The 21,174-nt window shown below is 42.2% G+C and overlaps 1 protein-coding gene and 1 pseudogene across 1 annotated transcript in view; one reads left to right on the top strand and one right to left on the bottom strand.

The window, feature by feature from the left end:
- Positions 1 to 21,174, top strand: part of SLC35F3 (solute carrier family 35 member F3) — a 430,537-nt gene that overhangs the window by 11,440 nt on the left and 397,923 nt on the right. The gene's annotated exons all lie outside the window — the stretch shown is intronic.
- Positions 7,984 to 21,174, bottom strand: part of LOC136159010 (craniofacial development protein 2-like) — a 37,703-nt pseudogene continuing 24,512 nt past the window's right edge.

Raw genomic sequence — 21,174 nt, 5'->3', positions numbered from 1 at the left:
AGCTGCCCCGACCATGCTGGATGTGGTGAGGGATCCTTGCCGGGACTCCCGTGAGACTGTCACTTCTCTTACATGTTGTCACGGCTAGCTTAATTGTGTGTCTGAAATGTACAGATGGAAAGCTGTGCAAAGGCAAGGCTCATCACTGGGTCTCCAGTCCTCAAGTGTGGCTCTTGGAACATAGAATTATGATCATTCCATTCCCAGATCCCAGATCTGGCACCTCAGTCGATAAACATTTGTTAAATGTACTAGTGAAAGGCCGTTTAGACACACACAGAAGTAGTTCCATCTCCATTTCTGTGGGGTCTTCCAGGATTATCCGGCACAGAACTCTTCTAATTGTGTTCCTCTGTCAAGATTTGGGGTGCCCACTGCTTGGTCCCCTAAGTACACTGGCATGCAATCCCACTCCCCAGCTCATGTCAGAGTGTTTCGCCTGGTTCTGATAACCTCACTTTAGAAACGATTGGGAAGAAATGAGCAAGGAAAAAGAGAAAACGAGTTAGTGGAATTTAAAACATGTTCTAGAGGCAAGATTTAAATATTGGGGGAGAGAGAGGTGGATCAGGGAAATGGCATGTCTTTATGAGAACAGTTGCAGTGGATACTTTTGGGAATATCTTCCCAGCTCAGCCTGACCCTGTGATGGCCCTGCACTATATCTTCAGGGTAGGCCCTTAGCATCATCTTCCTCCTGGACACCATGGATCAGATTGGAGTGGACCCTTGACCCAAGGTCACTGTATGAGTTTCCCGCTCCTGGATTTTGAGATTAAAACCAGGAGATTGTGGTCTAGTTGGCATGGTCTTTTAAGTGGAGGAGAAGCCAAGAGAGAGCCATTCTGGCTTTTGTGTGGATAGAGAGACAGAGAAAGCTGGTCCACATAGAGGGAAGAGTAAGGCAGGTGTGTAAGCAACCCAGAGAGCCTTGATATTTTCCTGCGCTCCATGCTGAGTACCATTTTCCTGTACGGTCCAGATCTTGTTGTAGCTCCTCCTCCAAGCCCCAGGAGACACCTTCCTGTGAAGTGAGCAGAAGCTAAGTTTTGTCCCATGCAGCTGTGGACTCCTGGCTCAAGATTCTTAAGCCATTCTGGCTCAGGCCCATGTAGGACACAACAGGGATGTACATATCAAATAATTTTTCATTGGAAATAAGAAATCACTTCCCGACTGCTGAGACGACAAAGGCATTGGTGCCTCCGTCACTGGAGAACTTCAGAAAGAGGTGAACACCTGGTAACCCCAGGGGCATTGAGTATTTCCTTACCCCGTGTCAGGATTGAAGTAAACTTTTTTAAAAAACACACACATACGTGTAACTCTATGACTGATTCATATTAATGTATGACAAAACCCACTGAAAAATTAAAAATAAATAAATAAATAAAATAAAATAAAACACACACACACACAATGTCTTTTGGTTCAATTCATTGGTGACTGTGCATTGATCAGTAGAGTAATATACCAGGTTTATTTTCTTACCTTATTGCAAAGCCTTTAAAGGGACTTGGGTGTTAGGACTCTGGTCAGTTTTTTAAAATGTTTATTTATTTGGCTCCATTGGGTCTTCGTTGCAGCACACAGGATCTGTGTCACATCATGCAGGATCTTTTGTTGCAGTGCTCAGACCCTAGTTGTGGGCCTCGGGATTAGTTGCTCCGTGACTTGTGGGATCTTTGTTCCCAATCAGGAATCAAAAGCATGTCCCCTGTATTGTCCCCTGTATTGAATTCTCAACCTCTGGACCACCAAGGAAGTCCCAGGAATCTGGTCAGTTTTTTTGGTTAATGATGGTGGCACATTTTTCTCTCTCATGCATCTGCAGGTAGCCTTAATTTATGACAATCTTTGAGAGGGTAGGAAATAAATTGTTCCTCTCGGGTGGTTTGCAGCTGAGAAGGCTCGAGGCTGTTAATGGACTCCCGAGGCGGAGAAATTTTCAGTGTAACTTCTCAGAAACATTTTCTGGTTTTGACACATGTTTTCTGTGATATTCACATTTGCTCCTTGTCAGTCTGTTATGTATCATCCATAGTACTTGGCTAGATAAGAATCTCTTAGAAGGATTGTTTTTATCCTTTTTCATCATCTACTTTGTACCCATGTAGTGTTATAAAAGCTTGCCTATATCCTCAGAGTTTTTTTCCAATAGGGTCAGAAGAAAGATGCTTCTTTCAGAATGATGACTTTGCTTTTTTAGTTTTCTTGGGTTTGCTCATTTTCAGTGAATGTATATTAAGATGCCCTGTTCTTAAAAAAAGGAATATAATTATGATTGTAGGTATGAAACATTTGGGTTTTGTGCTGTATTCTTCTCATGCCATGCAGGTGTGGGAGTTTAAGAAACACTCTTTAGTGACAAGTGCATTATGTTGGCGAATGATACGGAGGAAGGACTTGAACTTCTCTCCTCTATACAGTTCTTTTATTTGTTTATTTATTTTTTAATTTCTCTGCATTTTATTTTTTCCTTTTTTTACTTTAATTTTATGTTTTTCCATTTATTTTTATTAGTTGGAGGCTAATTATATACAGTTCTTTTAAAAGAAAGAATGAAATCATTTGAAGACCATTTAAATGTCATAACCCAGAACAACAGATTTCAAGGGTTTATCCTTGAAAAAATAGATTGAATAGTTTATAAATATTTAATTATTTAAATATATATATATTTAACTCTTTTCTTTTAAGTCAGCATTTTGTTTTATTAAATATTTAACATAAGCATCTTTGGTAAGTATATCTGATTTCATGCCATAGGGGTGTTTTCAGTTCCATGAAGGTTTTGTAATTCAAATTTATTCTAAAGTAATTAGCCTCCAATTAAAACAAAAAAAAAAGGCCAAAAAAAAAAAAAGTATGGTGCATACCTAAAAATAAATAAATAAATAAAAACACAAATTTATTCTAAAAAAATGGGTAGTGGTGCATATGTCATTGTGTTTGTTCTGTCTGAAACCTGCATGAGTCTTGTGTTTCTCTCAGAAACATGGAACATTTTCAGTGTGGTGGCTGGGAAGGTGAAGAAAGGAACACTTTCAAACCAGACCCCCTCGCCACCGTGCTCCCTCTTGAGAAGCCCATGGGCCAGGAAGGGACTTCAGAAAATTACTGCAGGGAATTTCAAATACCACTCATGGAAGGGTTCGTTGGTCTGTGATTTGGTAACAGATCAAACAGTGGAACTTACTATGAGTACGTATTCATTTATTCATTAATCCAGTCATTCATTTTTCCATCCAGTCACTCACTTAGTCACTCTTTCATTTATTCAGACATCAAACAGTTCACTGCTTCTAATGAGCAGTAAATATGTTCACTTCTTAGATAAGCTGTACTAAATATATGGCATATATATGCTAATATATGTACTAAATATACAACCTATTTCCTAGAAAACTATGGAACTGAGAAACCAGACAGACATATCCTAGTCCATGAAATTATATACTTTTCTTGTTTAGGGCCATCCCACAAGTGGACTCCATGTTTCTCTTTGGTGTTTCTGTAAGTAAATGTCTTGGGGTATTTTGGATCAGATGTTTTGGGTAGGGTCTGAACTTCAGGAAAGCTCTTTTTCTCTTCCTTTGGAAACTAGTTGTTCTGCTGCTATGGTAAAAGTTCTGATTTGTTTGTTTGTTGTAGCCCAGCCACGAAACGTGTTTTTCTTTTTCGTGTAATCATGCAGCAATGAAGAGTTTTGACTGAGTTGATGAGATTAAGCCTGCACATTTCTTCCCTAATGTTCTCTGTTGCAGGCATTCAGTTTCTTTCCAGCTTTGAACAAAGCTTGCCTGAGACCTGAGACGTTTTTCTTCCTCTAACTTGAGCCCTACCAGAAATAGCAGCAGGCAAACTGGAATTCAGGGGAATTGAGATTTACTTCCAGCTCTGCGTGTTCTTGCCTGCTCGACTGTCTGTTCTTACTCTGCTGTTTCTCCAGTTCCTGTAAGAGAAAATCCTCATGTCCACTGAAATACTCCTTTAAAGCTATTCTCTTGGTTGTTCAGCCTAAGAATCATAACACTGTCTAGTTCTTCTAGATGTGAATGGAGTGATATTTCCAAGTGGCAGCTCTACTTTTATAAGTTACCAAAAATCAAAGCATCCTGATTAATGTGACTATTATTTTGAATATATATATATTATTGAAGATAGTCGATTTACATTGTTGTGATAGTTTCAGGTGTATAGCAGAGATTCGGTCATACATATATATTTGTGTGTATATATATATTTTTTTTCCGTCAGATTCTTTTCCCTTATAAGCAATTACAAAACATTGTAATAGTTTACCTAGTTCCCTGTGCTATACAGTAGATCCTTGCTGGCTATCTGTTTTATGCATAGTAGGATATTTACGTCAATCCTAAGCTCCTAATCTATTCCCATGTCTCGCCCCACTGCAATTGTAAGTCTATCCTCCATATCTGTGGCTCTGTCTCTGTTCTGTATACAAGTTCACCCGCATCATATTTTTTAGATTCCACATATAAGTGACATACAATATTTGTCTTTGTCTGGCTTATTTCACTCAGTGTGATAATCTCTAGATTCATCCACATTGCTGCAGATGACATTATTTCATTCTTTTTTTAGGGTGAGTAATATTCCACAGTGTATATGTACCACATCTTTATCCATTCAACTCACATGGACCTCTGGGTTGTTTCCAAGGCTTGTAAACAGTGCTGCCATGAACGCTGGGGTGCATGTGTTTTTTTGAATTATGGTTTTCTCCAAATATATGCCCAGGAGTGGGATTGCTGGGTCATGAAAGTGACAGTGTTAGTCTTTCAGTCATGCTGGCTCTTTGCAACCCCGTGAACTGTGGCCTGCGAGGCTCCTTTGTCCATGAAATTCTCCAGACAAGAATACTGGAGTGGGTAACCATTCCCTTCTCCCTACCCAGGGATTGAACCTGGCTCTCCTGCATTGCAGGTAGATACTTTACCATCTGAGCCACAGGAGAGCCCTTGCTGAGTCATATGGTAATTCTATTTTCAGTTTTTTAAGGAACCTCCGTACTGTTCTCCATAATGGCTGCACCAATTTTCATTCTTACTAACAGTATAGTAGAGTTCCTTTTTTTCCACATTCTCCCCAGCATTTGTTACTTGTAGACTTTTTGATGATGGCCATTGTGACCAGTGTGAGGTGATCCAGGGGTCACTTTTCCACGTGCAGATGAATCTAAGTCTCAGGGGTGTGACTTAAAATCTAGGATGAGGCTGGGTTGTCAAAGGACAGTGTCTTGTTCACTCCTCCCTATCTTGCTTGCCTCCTTTGGCTTCCACCTTCTCTTGGAGCTGAGCACATGCACATCTCATCACGGAGAGAAGGCTGTACATCTTTGGGACTGATGTTTCCTAATGGTCAGCAAGTGCCATCACTCAAATCAATTACTGGGGACTGAAGCCGAATCCAGCTTCTGTACCCCAACACTAAATTAAATCTTGGAGATATAGTTTTGGTAAAGTAAAAAACGATAACTTTATTGTTTTGCCAGGCAAGGGGGGCCATGGTGGGTTAATGCCCTCAAAACTGTGTGTCCGACCTGGAGGGGCTCGTGAGAGTTTTATAGAAATGGCTCAAAGAGCGTGGTCGGCTTGTGGTCATTTTTCTGATTGGTTGGTGAGGTAAGTGGGAGTCAGCATCAACCTTCTGGTTTCAATGGGTCTGAGGTCTCTGTGCTTGTAGGCAGCATATGGTTAACTTCTCCCACATCCTTGGGATGTCAGTATCTGCAGAGCAGCCCAAAGGTATGGTTACATGTATCCTTTGCGGAGCCATGCTCTGCCCCAGGGCTGCAGTGCCGTTCCTTAACTGTTCCTCCCTTGTAAGGGTGTCCCTTCCTTTCCCTGAGTAGCAACTGTTTGAACCTGCGCATTGGAAATCAGGGAAGGTCTGGCAGGCTGAATGAAGCCTATTCTAGAAATGTGCATCAGTTCAGTTCAGTAGCTCAGTCACGTCTGACTCTGCAACTCCATGGACGCCAGGCTTCCTTGTCCATCACCAACTACTGGAGCTTGCTTAAACTCATGTCCATTGAGTCGGTGATGCCATCCGTCTCATCCTCGGTCATCCCCTTCTCCTGCCTTCAATCTTTCCCAGCATCAGGGTCTTCCAGTGAGTCAGTTCTTTGCATCAGATTGCCAGAGTATTGGAGCTTCAGTCCAATGAATACTCAGGACTGATCTCCTTTAGGATTGACAGGTTTGTTCTTGCAGTCCAAGGACTCTCAAGAGTCTTCTCCAATACCATAGTTTAGAAGCATCAATTCTTTGGTGCTCAGCTTTCTTTCTAGTCCAACTCTCACATTCATACATGAATACAGGAAAAAGCACAGCTTTGACTAGATGAACCTTTGTCAAAGTAATGTCTCTGCTTTTTAATATGCTGTCTAGGCTGGTCATAGGTTTTCTTCCAAGGAGCAAATGTCTTTTAATTTCATGACTGCAATCACCATCTGCAGTGATTTTGGAGCTCAAGAAAATAAAGTCTCTCACTGTTTCCATTGTTTCCCCATCTATTTGCCATGAAGTGATGGGACCAGATGCCATTATCTTTTTTTTTTTTTTTGCATGTTGAGTTTTAATCTAGCTTTTTCACTCTCCTCTTTCACTTTCATCAAGAAACTCTTTAGCTCCTCATTGCTTTCTGTCATCAGGGTGGTATCATCTGTATATCTGATGTTATTGATATTTCTCCCAGCAATCTTGATTCCCGCTTGTACTTCATCCAGCCTGACATTTCTCATGATGTACTCTAAATAGAAGTTAAATAAGCAGGGTGACAATATACAGCCTTGATGTACTCCTTTCCTAATTTGGAACCAGTCCATTGTTCCATGTCTGGTTGTAACTGTTGCTTCTTGACCTGCATACAGGCTTATCAGGAGGCTAGTAAGGTGGTCTGGTATTCCCATCTTTTGAAGAACTTTCCATAGTTTGTTGTGATCCACACAGTCAAGGGCTTTGGCATATAAAGCAAAAGTAGATATTCTTTTGGAACTCCCTTGCTTTTTTGATGATTCAACGGATGTTGACAATTTGGTCTCTGGTTCGTCTGCCTTTTCTAAATACAGCTTGAACATCTGGAAGTTCACGGTTCATATACTGTTGAAGCCTGGCTTGGAGAATTTTGAGCGTTACTTTACTAGCGTGTGAGATGAGTGCAATTGTGCAGTAGTTTGAGCATTCTTTGGCATTGCCTTTCTTAGGGATGAGAATGAAAACTGACCTTTTGCAGTCCTGTGGCCACTGCTGAGTTTTCAAAATTTGCTGACATATTGAGTGCAGCACTTTCACAACATCATCTTTTAGGATTTGAAATAGCCCAACCGGAATTCCATCACCTCCACTAGCTTTGTGATGCTTCCTAAGGCCCATTTGACTTCGAATTCCAGGATATCTGGGTCTAGGTGAGTGATCACACCATCAGGATTATCTGGGTCATGAAGATCTTTTTTGTATAGTTCTTTTGTGTATCCTTGCATCTTTTGTGTATTCTTAATATCTTCTGCTTCTGTTAGATCCCTACCATTTCTGTCCTTTTCTGTGCTCATCTTTGCATGAAATGTTCCCTTGGTATCTCTAATTTTGTTGATGAGATCTCTAGTCTTTCTCATTCTATTGTTTTCCTCTATTTCTTTGCATTGATCCCTGAGGAAGGCTTTCGTGTCTCTCCTTGCTATTCTTTGGAACTCTGCATTCAAATGGGTATATCTTTCCTTTCTCTTTTGCCTTTAACTTCTCTTCTTTTCTCAGCTATTTGTAAGGCCTCCTCAGACAGCCATTTTGCCTTTTTGCATTTCTTTTTCTTGGGGATGGTCTTGATCACTGCCTCCTGTACAATGTCATGAACCTCTGTCCATAGTTCTTCAGACAGTCTTATGAGATCTAATCCCGTGAATCTATTTGTGACTTCCACTGTATAATCGCAAGGGATTTGATTTAGGTCATACCTGAATGGTCTAGCGGTTTTCCCTACTTTCTTCAATTTAAGTCTGAATTTGGCAATAAGGAGTTCGTGATCAGAGCCACAGTCAGTTCTCGGTCTTGTTTTTCCTGGCCGAATTGAGCTTCTCCATCTTTAGCTGCAAAGAATATAATCAATCTGATTTCAGTATTTACCATCTGGTGATGTCCATGTGTAGAGTCTTCTCCTACGTTGTTGGAAGAGGGTGTTTGCTATGACCAGTGTGTTCTCTTGGCAAAACTCTGTTAGCCTTTGCCCTGCTTCATTTTGGACTTCAAGGCCAAATTTGCTTGTTAGTCCAGGTATCTCTTGACTTCCTACTTTGGCATTCCAGTTCCCTGTGATGAAAGGACATCTGTTTTGGGTGTTAGTTCTGGAAGGTCTTGTAGGTCATCATAGAATCGTTCAACTTCAGCTTTTTCAGCATTACTGGTTGGAGCATAGACTTGGATTACTCTGATATTGAATGGTTTGCCTTGGAAACGAACAGAGATTATTCTGTCATTTTTGAGATTGCACCCAATTACTGCATTTTGCACGCTTTTGTTAACTATGAGGGCTACTGCTTTTCTTCTAAGGGATTCTTGCCCACAGTAGTAGATATAATGGTTATATGAATTAAATTCACCCATTGCAGTCCATTTTAGTTCACTGATCCCTAAAATGTCGATGTTGACTCTTGCCATCTCCTGTTTGACCACTTCCAATTTGCCTTGATTCATGGACCTAACATTCCAGGTTCCTATGCAATATTGTTCTTTACAACATCAGACTTTGCTTCCATCACCAGTCACATCTACAACTGGGTGTTGTTTTTGCTTTGGCTTCGTCTCTTCATTCTTTCTGAAAATGTGCATATACATGTGCTAAGTTGCTTCAGTCATGTCAGACTCTGTGCAACCCTATGGACGGTAGTCCCCCAGGCTTCTCTGTCCATGGGGATTTTACAGGTAAGAATACTGGAGTAGGTTGCCATATACTCCTCCAGGGGATCTTCCCGGCCTAGGAATCAAACTTAATCTCTTATGTCTCCTGCATTGGCAGGTGGGTTCTTTACCGCTAGTACCACCTGGGAAGCCCAATCTAGAAATGGGGGACACAGAAAAGCTTTCATGCTGAGGAGCTCTACAGGCTCCTGGTCAATTTTATTTACTCAGGTATAATGTTACTTATGCCTCTAAATGAATGCATGAGAATTGGAGACATTATTTTAAATTATGGGGGTTGCCTTGTGAAAAAGGTCTTCCCTGATAGCTCAGTTGGTAAAGAATCCACCTTCAATCCAGGAGACCGTGTTTCAATTCCTGGTTTAGGAAGATCCACTGGAGAACCGATAGGGTATCCACTCCAGTATTCTTGGTCTTCCCTTGTGGCTCAGCTGGTAAATAATCTGCCTGCAATGCGGGAGATCAGGGTCTAATCCCTGGATTGGGAAGGTCCGCTGGAGAAGGGAAAGGCTACCCACTCCAGTATTCTGGCCTGGAGAATTCCATGGACTGTATAGCCCTTGGGGTTGCAAAGAGCTGGAGCCCACTGAGCAACTTTCACTTTCCCCTTTTGGAAAAAGGGAAGATCTTGTTACAAGTAACAGAAAGAGAGACTCTTGGAATTCCCAGTGAAGCAGAGAAAGCAGAAGTGCTGCAGTCTTTTAAGAGAAAGTTGCCTTGAGCTGAGAGTGGAAAGGATTGATTGCTTTCAGAATCAAATCTGCCCAAGGTCAGAGGAAGAGTACTGAGTGGGAGGCAAGAGTGGGGTTTTAATTTGAAACAGTTTTTATAAGAAGAAGCATGTGTGAAGGTGCTAAGCTGAGGGAGGAGAGGTGACAAGCACCTTGCCACGCGCTGTGACCATCTTTGTAGTTGTCTCAGACGAATATTGACTCTCATTTCCACCGGATACACATCCAGGAGGGGAACGTCAGCTTGTAGTGTCATGGTGGATAAACTTGAAGGTGATCCCCAGTGAAGTCTGCCTCACAAGTCTAGCCCTTGACTAATTCCCTCTTTTCGAGTGTGGATGGGACCTGTGACTTGGTTTTAACCAATAGAGTATGGCAGGTGATGGGATATCCTTTCCATGGTCATGAGATTCCACCTTGCCAGCAAACTCGCTTTAGATCTTCCCGCTCCAGCCTTGATGAAACAGTTGGCCATGTTTTGGAGGCCTTTGTCCAGTGACAAAGAACTGTGGGTGGCCTTTAATACTTGAGGGTGGCCTCTCGTCACCAAAAAACTGAAGCTGTTAGCTCTATAATCATAGGGAGCTGAAGACTACCCAACAGCCATACAAGCAGAAAAGTAAGTCCTTCCCTAGTTGAGCCTTTTGATGAGAACCAGCCCTGCCAACATCTTGCCTTCAGCTTCCTGTATAGACGGGAAAGAAGAATAATGTGATAATGCAGGGCTTCCCAGGTCGTTCAGGGGTAAAGAATCTGCCTGCCAAAACAAGATACACTGGAGATGCAGGTTCAGCCCCTGAGTTGGGGAGATGCTCTGGAGAAGGAAATGGTAACCACTGCAGTATTCTTGCCTGAAAAATCCAATGGACAGAAGCATCTGACAGGCTACAGTCCATAGGGTCACAGAGAGTCAGACATGACTGAACGACCAAGCATGCACAGATGCAGGCTACCACAAAGGTAAAGAATCGGGCATTAGGGGAGACCTGAAGGCTGGGCTTGGTTCTGCCATTTACTGACTGGGTCTCATTGTCCTGGTCCCTCACCCAGCCTGGCCATCCTTTAGTTTTTGTGTTCAAAGAAGGGATTTGGTGGGACTTCCTTGGTGGTCCAGTGGTTAAGAATCTGCATTTCCAATGAAGGGTACATGGGTTGATCCCAGGTCTGGGAATAAGATCCCCCATGCTGCGTGGTGTGGCCAGAACTTTAAAAAATAATTTTACATTTAAAAATAAAGAAGGGATTTGGCAAGATTACCTCCTGAATCCCCACCAGCCTAGAATTTTAGTGAGTCTAAGATTTATCCACAGTATCAGAGGAAGTCATCTATTCTGTAAATGAGAGGTTGTTTAAAAAAAAAAAAAGAAAATTAGGAGGCTAGACAAATCTGGCTCCTATCTAGCAAATCAGCCCCATCTGAATCACTTCATCTGTTTGTATGAGCTGACGCCCTGCGACTGAGTCACTGGAAAGGGAAACACATGGATGAAAGAGTTCCTTTTCATTCCACTACTTTTTCTCATTTCTTTTGGTACATCGACCAAAGATATATTGGTCGACAGAATATTCTTTGATTAATTATGTTGAACACTCAACCACGGGAGAGTCTGTTTGCATTCCAAAGCTTGGAAAATAAGAGAAATAACAATACTAATGCACCTCTTAAAGAAAATGAGGATCTCCTGTTGAACCACAGGAGTACCTACCTCCTGGGTTACACCTTTTAGGCAGCTAAAAGGGTGACCGGGAGACTTAAGCTGGCTTTCACTGTGTTGTTTCTGTAAGACTGTTGTAGGGCTTTGAATGAATGCCTTGCGGGTTTTGTGATGAGCAGCCCTGCAGAGATGGTGACAGCACCCTGATGGAGACTTCTCGGAGGTGAGAGAGAAAATAGAAATGGAGAGACTCAGAGTGGTTGTCGAGAGGACCATCTTTGGGGAGTTGCCCCTTTAAGAGAAATTGATAAGGAAACTCATTCTCCCCAGGCAGAAAGTGCTTTATTTACCCCCGGCTGATCCTCCTCCCGGGAAGCAGTTTATCAAGTGTCAGATGGGGAAGGACCCAGCTGTTCTTCGTCTTCAAGGGCAAGAGGAGTTTCCTTTGATTTCTTTTGCAGTAAAGTGAGCTGTGGTTGGTCTCTTGATTTTTTTTCCCCCCTCACTTCAAAGAGGTGCTTTAATTTCCCACCTGGCCAGCTGTGGATGCCAGAAGTCTGGATCAAGGACTATTGAACAATCCTTTCACAGAACCCTCGTACTTTTAAGTGGTTCTCCGAGACCCTGTGAGATTGATGAGCTTTGCAAAAGAGGATTATTACAACATACTATATGATTCCATTTATATAAAGTTCAAAAGCTGGCAAAACTAATCTGCGGTGATAAAGGTCAGAGGAGTGGTTACGCTTGGGGTTTATGGACTGGAAAGAGGTGTTAGGGAGCCTTCTTCATGATGTGGTGGAAATACTCTATGTGGGAATCTGGGGGCCAGGGTATATTTATGTAAAAGGATGTAGACATGTTAAAATGTATCAAGTACTTTGCCGTATGTGTTATAACAATGGAAAATCTCTTTGTAAAAGATGGTCACTGGGGGAGCGGACTGCTCTATGAAGAGCCGTTGGTCCCTGGATGGACCAGCTTGTTTGTGGAGGATGATAACCATCTAGGACCTTCGGGAATCAGAACTTAAAATTAGAACTCTGACGCCTCTGTTGTCCTCAGCATGGTTCCACCGAAGTTGTGAATAGCAGGATCTCTAAACCGTAATCCCACTTGTTTTGGGCATCTGTGTGTGTGTGTGTGTGTGTTAGTTGCTCAGTCATGTCCGACTCTGTGCGACCCCATGGGCTGTAGCCCATCAGGCTCCTGTGTCCATGGGATTCTCCAGGCAAGAATACTGGAGTGGGTTGCCATTCCCTTCTCCTAGATGTTTGTAAAGAGAAGCAGACCTCATTTTTCCTTTTTTGGAGGAGGGCTGCTTTTCTTCTCTTTTTGCAAAGTAAACTCAGATTTCGATTCTCCGTTAGTGCAGTGGAAGTTCTGAAGAAGTGTGTGCTTGAAGAACACCAAAGGGGACTTCCCCAGTGGCCAGTAGTTAAGAATCTGTCTGCCTGTGCAGGGGACACGGGTTCCTTCCCTGGTCCGGGATCTAAGATCCCACTGGCCGCAACTGCGGAGCCTGCGCTCCTCAACTAGAGAGAAGCCTGTATGCGGCATTAACATCTGATGCAGCCAAATAAAGAGATAAATATTTTTAAAAGACAAAGGAAGCCACAGGTTTTGGCTCTTCGGATAATGACAAGATCATAGTAAAAATAATTGGGACTTTGGATATAATCCTTTGTGCCATTCTTTACTGGTATTTTACTGCTTACTAGTTTTCCCCCAGAAGATGACCAGTGAGGCAGAAGAATAGTGATGTATACATTGCTTCTCTTAAAAGTTTTATCCATGTTAATTGGAAGTTTTTATAGAAGAAACAGCTAGAGCTAAGGCTAGAGGATTTCGGTTTGTTTAAATGTCCATGCTTCACAATAGTGGATGAGATGATTGGATGGCATCACGAATTCAGTGGATATGAGTTTGAGCAAGGACAGGGAAGCCTGGCGTGCTGTAGTCCATGGGGTCACAAAGAGTCAGACACAACTGAGTGACTGAACAACAACAACAACAACAATTAAAAGCTTCCTGTTGGCTGTAATTTGGGATACCGTTCTCCGTGGATTGGTCTTCAGAAAATTGCAGCTGCAAAGTGAAGCGAAAGTGCGTACATGTGGTTTCTCCGCCTGTTACCGAATGAATCAGGTCCCACTGCCCACTGCTTACAAAATCAATCCTTACAGATGCTCATAGAAAGGAAAAGTGCCTTTAATCAGAATGTCAGCAGTCTGGGGAGATGGTGGATGCAACGTCCCTGAGAAACCACCTTCGAAGATTCTGCTCAGTTATGAAAGGTTTTAAAGGGAAATAGGGAAGTAATCTCAGTGACTCATAGAGATGGGAGGTCAGAGTCATCACCATCACCCACTGCATGCAGGCTTGTTGACTTCTTGTGATTTTTCCTCTAGAAGCTGTCTTGTGCACACACTTTGTTCATGAGATTCCTGAAGGGGAAGTTAGGGAATTGATCTGGTCATCTGTTCATTACTTATGTTTCATTTCTGTTACACTTTTTCTTTGACCTACTAAAAGAACTGACAAGATCGGCAAGACACTGTGTGATGAAAAGATTTGAAAGGTGTGCTTAAGGCGGAGGTGAGTCCAGCATGGGGGTGCCTGGTTTAAAAGTCAGTTACCATATAGCTTTGCTAAAGTGACAGGAGAAGGGGGTTCTTGCTGATGTTTGTCCTCGTTTAGTCGCTAAGTTGTCCCTGACTCTGTGACCGCATAGACTGTAGCCCGCCAGGCTTCTCTGTCCATGGGATTCTCCAGGCAGGAATACTGGAGTGGGTTGCCGTTCCCTTTCTCCAAGGATTGAACCCGAGTCTCCCTCGACTCCTGTGTTAGCAGACGGATTCTTTACCACTGTGCCATAAGGGAGTCCTGCTGATGGTGGTTTCCTGCAAACAGCTGCTGACAAGCCTGTGATTCTTTTTTCCTAAGTGCGAAATAGACTTAATATAGAGGGGGCTTCCCATGTGGCACTTGTGGTAAAGAATCTGCCTGCCAATGCAGAAGCCGCAGGAGACAGAGGAGCCTGGCAGGCTGCAGTCCATGGCGTTGCAGAGAGTTGGACGGGGGTGAACGACTGACAGCAAGTGAGTGATACTTAATAAATATACTTAGAACCATACTTTAAATACCAGTTTTTACATGCTAATAAGAAGGATGATATAGGATATCAATAATTTGTCTAAGAAAGTGAAGTATGTCTTTAGGTTTAGATATGTCCAGGCCTCAAAATGGGTCTGTGTTTTACCTTATGAATTCAAGTGGCGTCTATCCATGTCAGCTTCCCTAAGTAAAGTTTTGGAGAAAAGTGAAGGCCTTAGGGATCTGTATCCAGATCCTCATTTTCCAAGATATTTTTGTTGCTTGTGTTTCCATTACATTAGCTTCTAGATCTTTTCTGTGCGCTTGAGTTCCTTGTTCTTTTTTTTTTTTTTTTTTTTTAGTTCCTTATTCTTAAAAGAAGTCTTTACAAACTCACCCATGTAATCCAGATAATTACCTTGATAATAACTAGTCAGCTAGATGGGTTATACATTTGAGCTGTAAAACCTATACACATTTAACTTGCTTTAAAAAGCTATCATTAGATAAGAAAAAATTAAAATTTTACCAGATGTATTTTAGCAAGTTATTTTTAAAGTTTTTACTTTATATTGGAGTGTAGTTGACTGACAATGTTGTGTTAGTTTTGAGTGAACAACAAAGTGATTCATTTATACGTATACATATATTCAGACTCTTTTCACATAAAAGTGATTACAGAGTATTGAGTAGAGTTCCCTGGGCTATATACTAGGTCCTTATTCAAAGTGAGTTATTATACGAAGACATTCTTATTGAAGTAAAATATCCATAATTAAATGAATGCAAGTTTTAATGTACGGCTTGATGAATGAATTTTTACAAAAATGAATATACTCATGTTTCCTGCATCCAGATCAAGAAACAGAATATTACAAGCCTGTGAGCTGTTTATTTTTGACACTTACATAGTTTTCCTTACTTAACTTTAAAGTGATCAAAAAGTCCATAAGCTTTCATTCTCTTACAGAGGTAGCTTCCTACAGAGGTGAAAGATGTTTCAGTGAAAATAAGGAAGCTGTGTCTACCACTGATGTTTGTTGTAATGATCAGGGTATTTTTTATACCTTCTAATATGAGCATCATGGGAAAAGTGGAATCTCATCATGCTTGGAAGCTCTTGGAAGCTCCAAGTTTGCTTGATAATTTTAATGCCCCTTTGGAAGAACTGTCTTCAAGGCAGATTTCTCTGCTGAAATTTGCATCTGTTCATGCATGTTTGTCCACCTGTTCTATTAGATGCCTCAACATTTTAATCATAGTTATTGCAACAGAGTTCCAAGTGGTGCAGCAATAAAGAACATACCTGCCAATGCAGGAGACAAGACACCCAGGTTTGAGTCCTGGGTCAGGAAAATCCTTTGGAAAAGAAATGGCAACCCATTCCAGTACTCTTGCCTGGAAAATTTCATGGATAGAGGAACCTGACGGGCTACAGTTCATGGGGTTGCAAAGAGTCAGACACAGCTGAGCACGCACTCAGGCATCCTCTTTGATAGAACCAACGTCTGGCAGTCTTTGTGTCTGCTTCTGTTGATTGCTTTTATTTCTTGATGGTGGTGGTTTAGTTGCTAAGTCATGTCCAACTCTTGTGACCCCACGCTTGTAGCCTACCAGGCTCCTCTGTCCATGGGATTCTCTGTCCATGGGACCCAGGGGTGGGTCCATTTTAACCTCTTCCCTTCCCCCCGCAGCAGTGGCAGTGGATCTTTGCTTATAACCTGGGGTCAGAATGATTTTCTACTTCACCCCTAGAGTGAGCTGGCTTTGTTCCTACTCCTACCCTATAAACAAGAGATTGTTTTTCTTGGTGCTGAGATAAGAGAGTTTGTGGCCCAGTGGCTTTAGACTTTTGGTTTGTATAAGGGACGAGTTGGGCAACAAGGACCTGTTGTATAGCACATGGAATTCTACTCAGTGTTATGTGATAGCCTGAATGGGACAGGGGTTTGGAGGAGAAAGGATACATGTATATGTGTGGCTGAGTCCCTTCACTCTTCATCTGAAACTACCACGGCATTGTTAATTGGCCATAACGCAATACAAAATAAAAAGTTTGAAGTTTGAAAGAAAAAAGAGAAGTGTTGGGAAAGTAAACAGCCTTCCTGCCAGGAGCCTTTGCTGCCCTGAAAGGCTCTCTCTCTGGCCTCCCCCTAGTTCTAGAGAACTACTTGGTGATGGTGAAAGTGAAAATCGCTCAGTCGTGTCCGGCTCTTTGCGACCTCATGGAGTACATAGTCCATGGAATTCTCCAGGCCAGAATACTGGAGTGGGTAGGAAGGCTTAGAAAATAAACTGAGACTACCAGCTTTTCCAGATTGACGCACTGGTCTATACTTTTCCTTTAAGAATTTATTAAATGTTTAGCTGGTCTCTTCTTACCCAGCAGTGTGGAAGCCTTCTCTTTCTTCCATGCTCTGCTAAAGAATGAAACAGGTGCTGTTTTCATCTCAGCTTGGAGGCACTTGTCACGTTTTGGAATTTAGTTTACTTGTTTGCTACCTCTGCTGTCTGCTAGGCTCAATATATACTATAATTTGTTTATTATCCAGCTCTTTGTTGTTGTTTGGGTAATGGTCTCTTGAATCTTTCTACATTTTAAGGAGAAATAGTACTTGGTTTTAAGTTTTAAGTCAATATTAATTATGTGTTTGTCTTTGGTTTTGGTAAACATTTCACTAACTCACCAAGAGGTAAGAGACGATAAATAGTTATTACATAACGAAATCCTTCTTCCTTAGTTGCTGTGACCTCTCTCTGGTCTCTAGCATTAACCTAGTGAATACAGAGATGACTCTTAGAAACACGATTGCCTTTTGATAGTTGTTTCTAAAAGTGGAGCAGACAAAGTAGCCTCACCAGCTCAGGTCAAAGGAATAAGTGCTTCCTGGTTCAGTGAGTTTTCATAGGTTACCTACTCTCTTGTCTGTACCTTATTTTTGCCACATCTTATAGTCCGTTCCTGTCATTATAAACACCTACATCTCAGAACAAGACAGGGAGCTGGGAGGGGAGAATTTGTTGCTTCCCTTTCTGATTACCATCCAGGGTCTTTTTATAGATTCTGGCATTTTGTGATAACAAGACCTGCCACTTAGCCCTGAATGATCCCTACCTCTCCTCCTACCTACCCCCAGGAATCCAGCAGTTCACAACACTTGACCCTAGATGCCTCTCCTACATCAAAATCCTCCAAGTTTTATAGAAAGGGCACAAGGTAAAGAACCCCACCTTCATGCAGTAGGAGGCAGGAAAGCCTTTCAGTGAATTGGAATGCCATGCATGTGAGGGCTTTGCCTTGGAAAGTGATGTCTTTGATAAAGGTTTTAGCCAGAATGCCAAAGGAGCTGAATGTAAACCACATGGATAAAGAAGGTTTAGAATATCCACTCTTAAAAATTCAAGATGTGATACATCTTTGATTTAAAAAAGAAAAAGGTAAGGGGAACAATCATCCAAGGCTGTCTGGCTGTAGACCTCTGCCCCAGTAAAAATAATCCCAGCCCATCTGATTATCTCTCTGTTTATGCTTTCCCAATGTTACAGAAATTAAGACTTTTCCTATGAATTTTAAGATATCAGTTATTTTATATTAGCACTAAAGTGCCCTTTCAATTTAGTTCAGTCGCTCAGTTGTGTCCGACTCTTTGCGACCCCATGGACTGCCGCACTCCAGGCTTCCCTGTCCATCACCAGCTCCCAGAGCTTGCTCAAACTCATGTCTATCAAGTTGGTGATGCCATTCAACCATCTCATCCTCTGTCATCCTCTGTCATCCCCTTCTTCTCCTCTAGTGCCCTTTTGTGGATAGGAAAGATGCTGGTTAAGATTGAAGGCAAAGAAGAGGAGGGTGGCAGAGGATGAAATGGTTAGATAGCATCACCCATTCAATGGACGTGACCTTGAGCAAATTCTGGGAGATAGTGGAGGACAGGAAGTCTGGCGTGCTGCAGTTTATGGGGTTGCAAAGAGTCAGACATAACTTAGTGACTGAACAACAACAACAAAGTATCCTTTAGAGCACTTCAGTTGGAATTGTCTATTGTTCTAGAAGAATAAATTTGAGATACTCTGATGAAGGCAGAGAAGACCTTTTGAAGTGTTTGGAAAAGAGAAGTGACGGGATCGTATTTGCATTTTAGAAAATTCACTTTTAATCAGAAAGGAGACTGGGCTGAGAAGCCTGGTTGGGAAGCTAAATTCTATAATACAGGCAAAAGACAATAAACATCACAACTAAGGCTGGGTCAGTGGGATGTAGAAGTTATGATAAAAGCCAGGATAACTGGGAGTAGATGTGATGGACTTAAGACAGAGCATTGGTGAGAGGGATGAGGAGAGGCTGGTACTCATATTGCTGACTTGGGTAACTGGGTGATCTTCGGGTAGCGATGACCATTAATTAGTTGGAGGTAGTTTCCAGCATTCATAAGACAGCTTTGGGTGGAATCTTGTTATGGGTTCCTGGAGATACTGATAAGTGAAGTTTACCGATGCTGTTGCCCTGTGGATGAGTTGGTGTTCTTAGTCACAAGCAGCAGATATCCAGTCTGCTGTGTGCTGGGCTTAGTCGCTCAGTCTTGTCTGACTCTTTGCGACCCCATGAACTGTAGCTTGCCAGGTTCCTCTGTCCACGGGATTCTCCAGGTAAGAATACTGAAATGGGTTGCCATGCTATCCTCTAGGGGATCTTCACAACCCATGGATCAAATCTGGGTCTTCTTCACTGCAGGTGGATTCTTTACCTTCTGAGCCGCCAGGGAAGCCCAAGAATATTTGAGTGGGTACCCTGTCCTTTCTCCAGGGGAACTTCCTGACCCAGGAATCGAACTTTCATCTCTTGCATTGCAGGCAGATTCTTTACCAGCTGAGCTACTGGGGAAGCCCATCTTAGTCATAGGCAAAAAGGCACTTTCTGGAAGAGCACTGAAGACTCGTGTAAACTACGAGTGATCAAATCATCAAACTGGAGAAATGGATGTGGTACTGGGACTCCGCATACTAGGAAGCAGAGACCACAGCAAAGTTCATACCAAAGAACAAGGCCTGTAATTGATAAATCTCATCTTGCTTTACTTGCTCAAGACTCATAGGCATTTGATTGGTTGAATCTGGGTCAGGGGATTGTCTTTTGGCTGTACCGGGAGGTAGGATGTTGAAGAATCCTTTGCCCATGGCTTAGATGGTTGGAAGCCACAGCAAGAGGCAAGCTCAGAATATTATCTTCTCCAAAGATGACAGGCAGTGATAATTTCCCCCCAAATGGATTTTGGGATACTTATAGAGGGGATGGATTTCAGAAAACAGCAACAGGGTCATTATAACTAAGGAAGGTATGGCCAGTGAGGGAAAAAATGGCTAAAACATGGGTGGATGAGTGGATGGATGAATGGGTGGGTGGTTGGGTTGATGGGTGAATGGATAGATGGATGGTTGTACAGATATATGGATATAAAGGAACTCATGTAGGCAACTGCAGAGTCATAAAGACCAAAGGAGAACAATAAAATAGGCTCAAGGAAGCAAGGAAAGGAAAAAGTGATAGGAAAGTAGGACTGGTTAATAACTTTAAATGCAGTGTAGCAGTTAAGTAAGATAAGGACTGTAGGGTATTTGGTTTATGTTCAGTCACTAAGTCATATCCAACTCTTTGCGATCCTGTGAACTGAAACATACCAGGCTTCCGAGTCCTTCACTATCTCCAAGAGTTTGCTCAAACTCATGTCCGTTGAGTTTGGTTTATCCTTGGATTATTACTCTCCAAGCACCCACTTGCTGTAATTGACTGTAGGGTTTGGAATAGCAAGCATATCCATGCTTTCCAATCTTTCTTAGGATGCTTCAGCCTTTTTCAAGTTACCAGGCTATAAAATTGGTACCTGATGCTTGGAACACCAAGCTAAGTGCATAAATTCTACTTCATGTCTAATTGATTCTGGTAACAGTGTATTGTTGCAAACTTGGCGAATCTCGCTTTGCAAAGAAGAGGTGAGGTCTCAGGTTGGATTGGAAATGTCTCCATAAGATGGGGTAATAATGAGGAGCATGTGTCACAGAGAGTTGAGGAGCATCACTGCCACAGCTGGGAGTTGCCAGAGTGCCTGAGTCACAGTCACACTCAGTCCTCTCCTGACACTGCAGGTTCACTTATGGAAGAACCACGTACAGAAGTCACATTGTGAATTCCACTTAGAAGGGTGGTCCTTCACTTAGGCTCTCCTGGGACGGAACATCTTTTGAAGCAAGGCAGAACGTGATATTCAGGGAGGAAGGTGAAGCTGAGAAGATGGGGAAACCATCAAAAGGTTAGAAGTAAAACGCCACAGTGGCTCTTGTTCCCATATTTTAAAATATTTTTAGAAGTGTCAAAGTATTTTGATAAATTTAAGCAATATACACAAGAAATCACATCAAATAATTACCATGCTCAATTTTCTGAAACTACTACAGAGAGGTGCATGCACGCTAAGTCACTCAGTTGTGTCTGACTCTGCAATCCTATGGACTATAGCCTGCCAGGCTCTTCTGTCCATAGGATTTCCCAGGAAAGAATACTGGAGTGGGCTGCCATTTCCTACTTCAGGGGATCTTCCTGACCCAGGGATCAAATCCTTGTCTCTTGCATCTCCTGCATTGGCAGGCAGATTCTTTACCACTGGGAAGCCCTACTCTGGAGAGGTAACCCCTGTTGATACACTGATGTGAGCATAATCTCGTTTATCATAGGCATTCACACTCAAATACATCCATTCACAC

Source organism: Muntiacus reevesi, chromosome 2 (assembly GCF_963930625.1).
Source record: "Muntiacus reevesi chromosome 2, mMunRee1.1, whole genome shotgun sequence".
NCBI lineage: Eukaryota > Metazoa > Chordata > Mammalia > Artiodactyla > Cervidae > Muntiacus > Muntiacus reevesi.
Note: the sequence above shows the minus strand (reverse complement) of the source record. Positions and strands in the feature narration are given on the sequence as shown.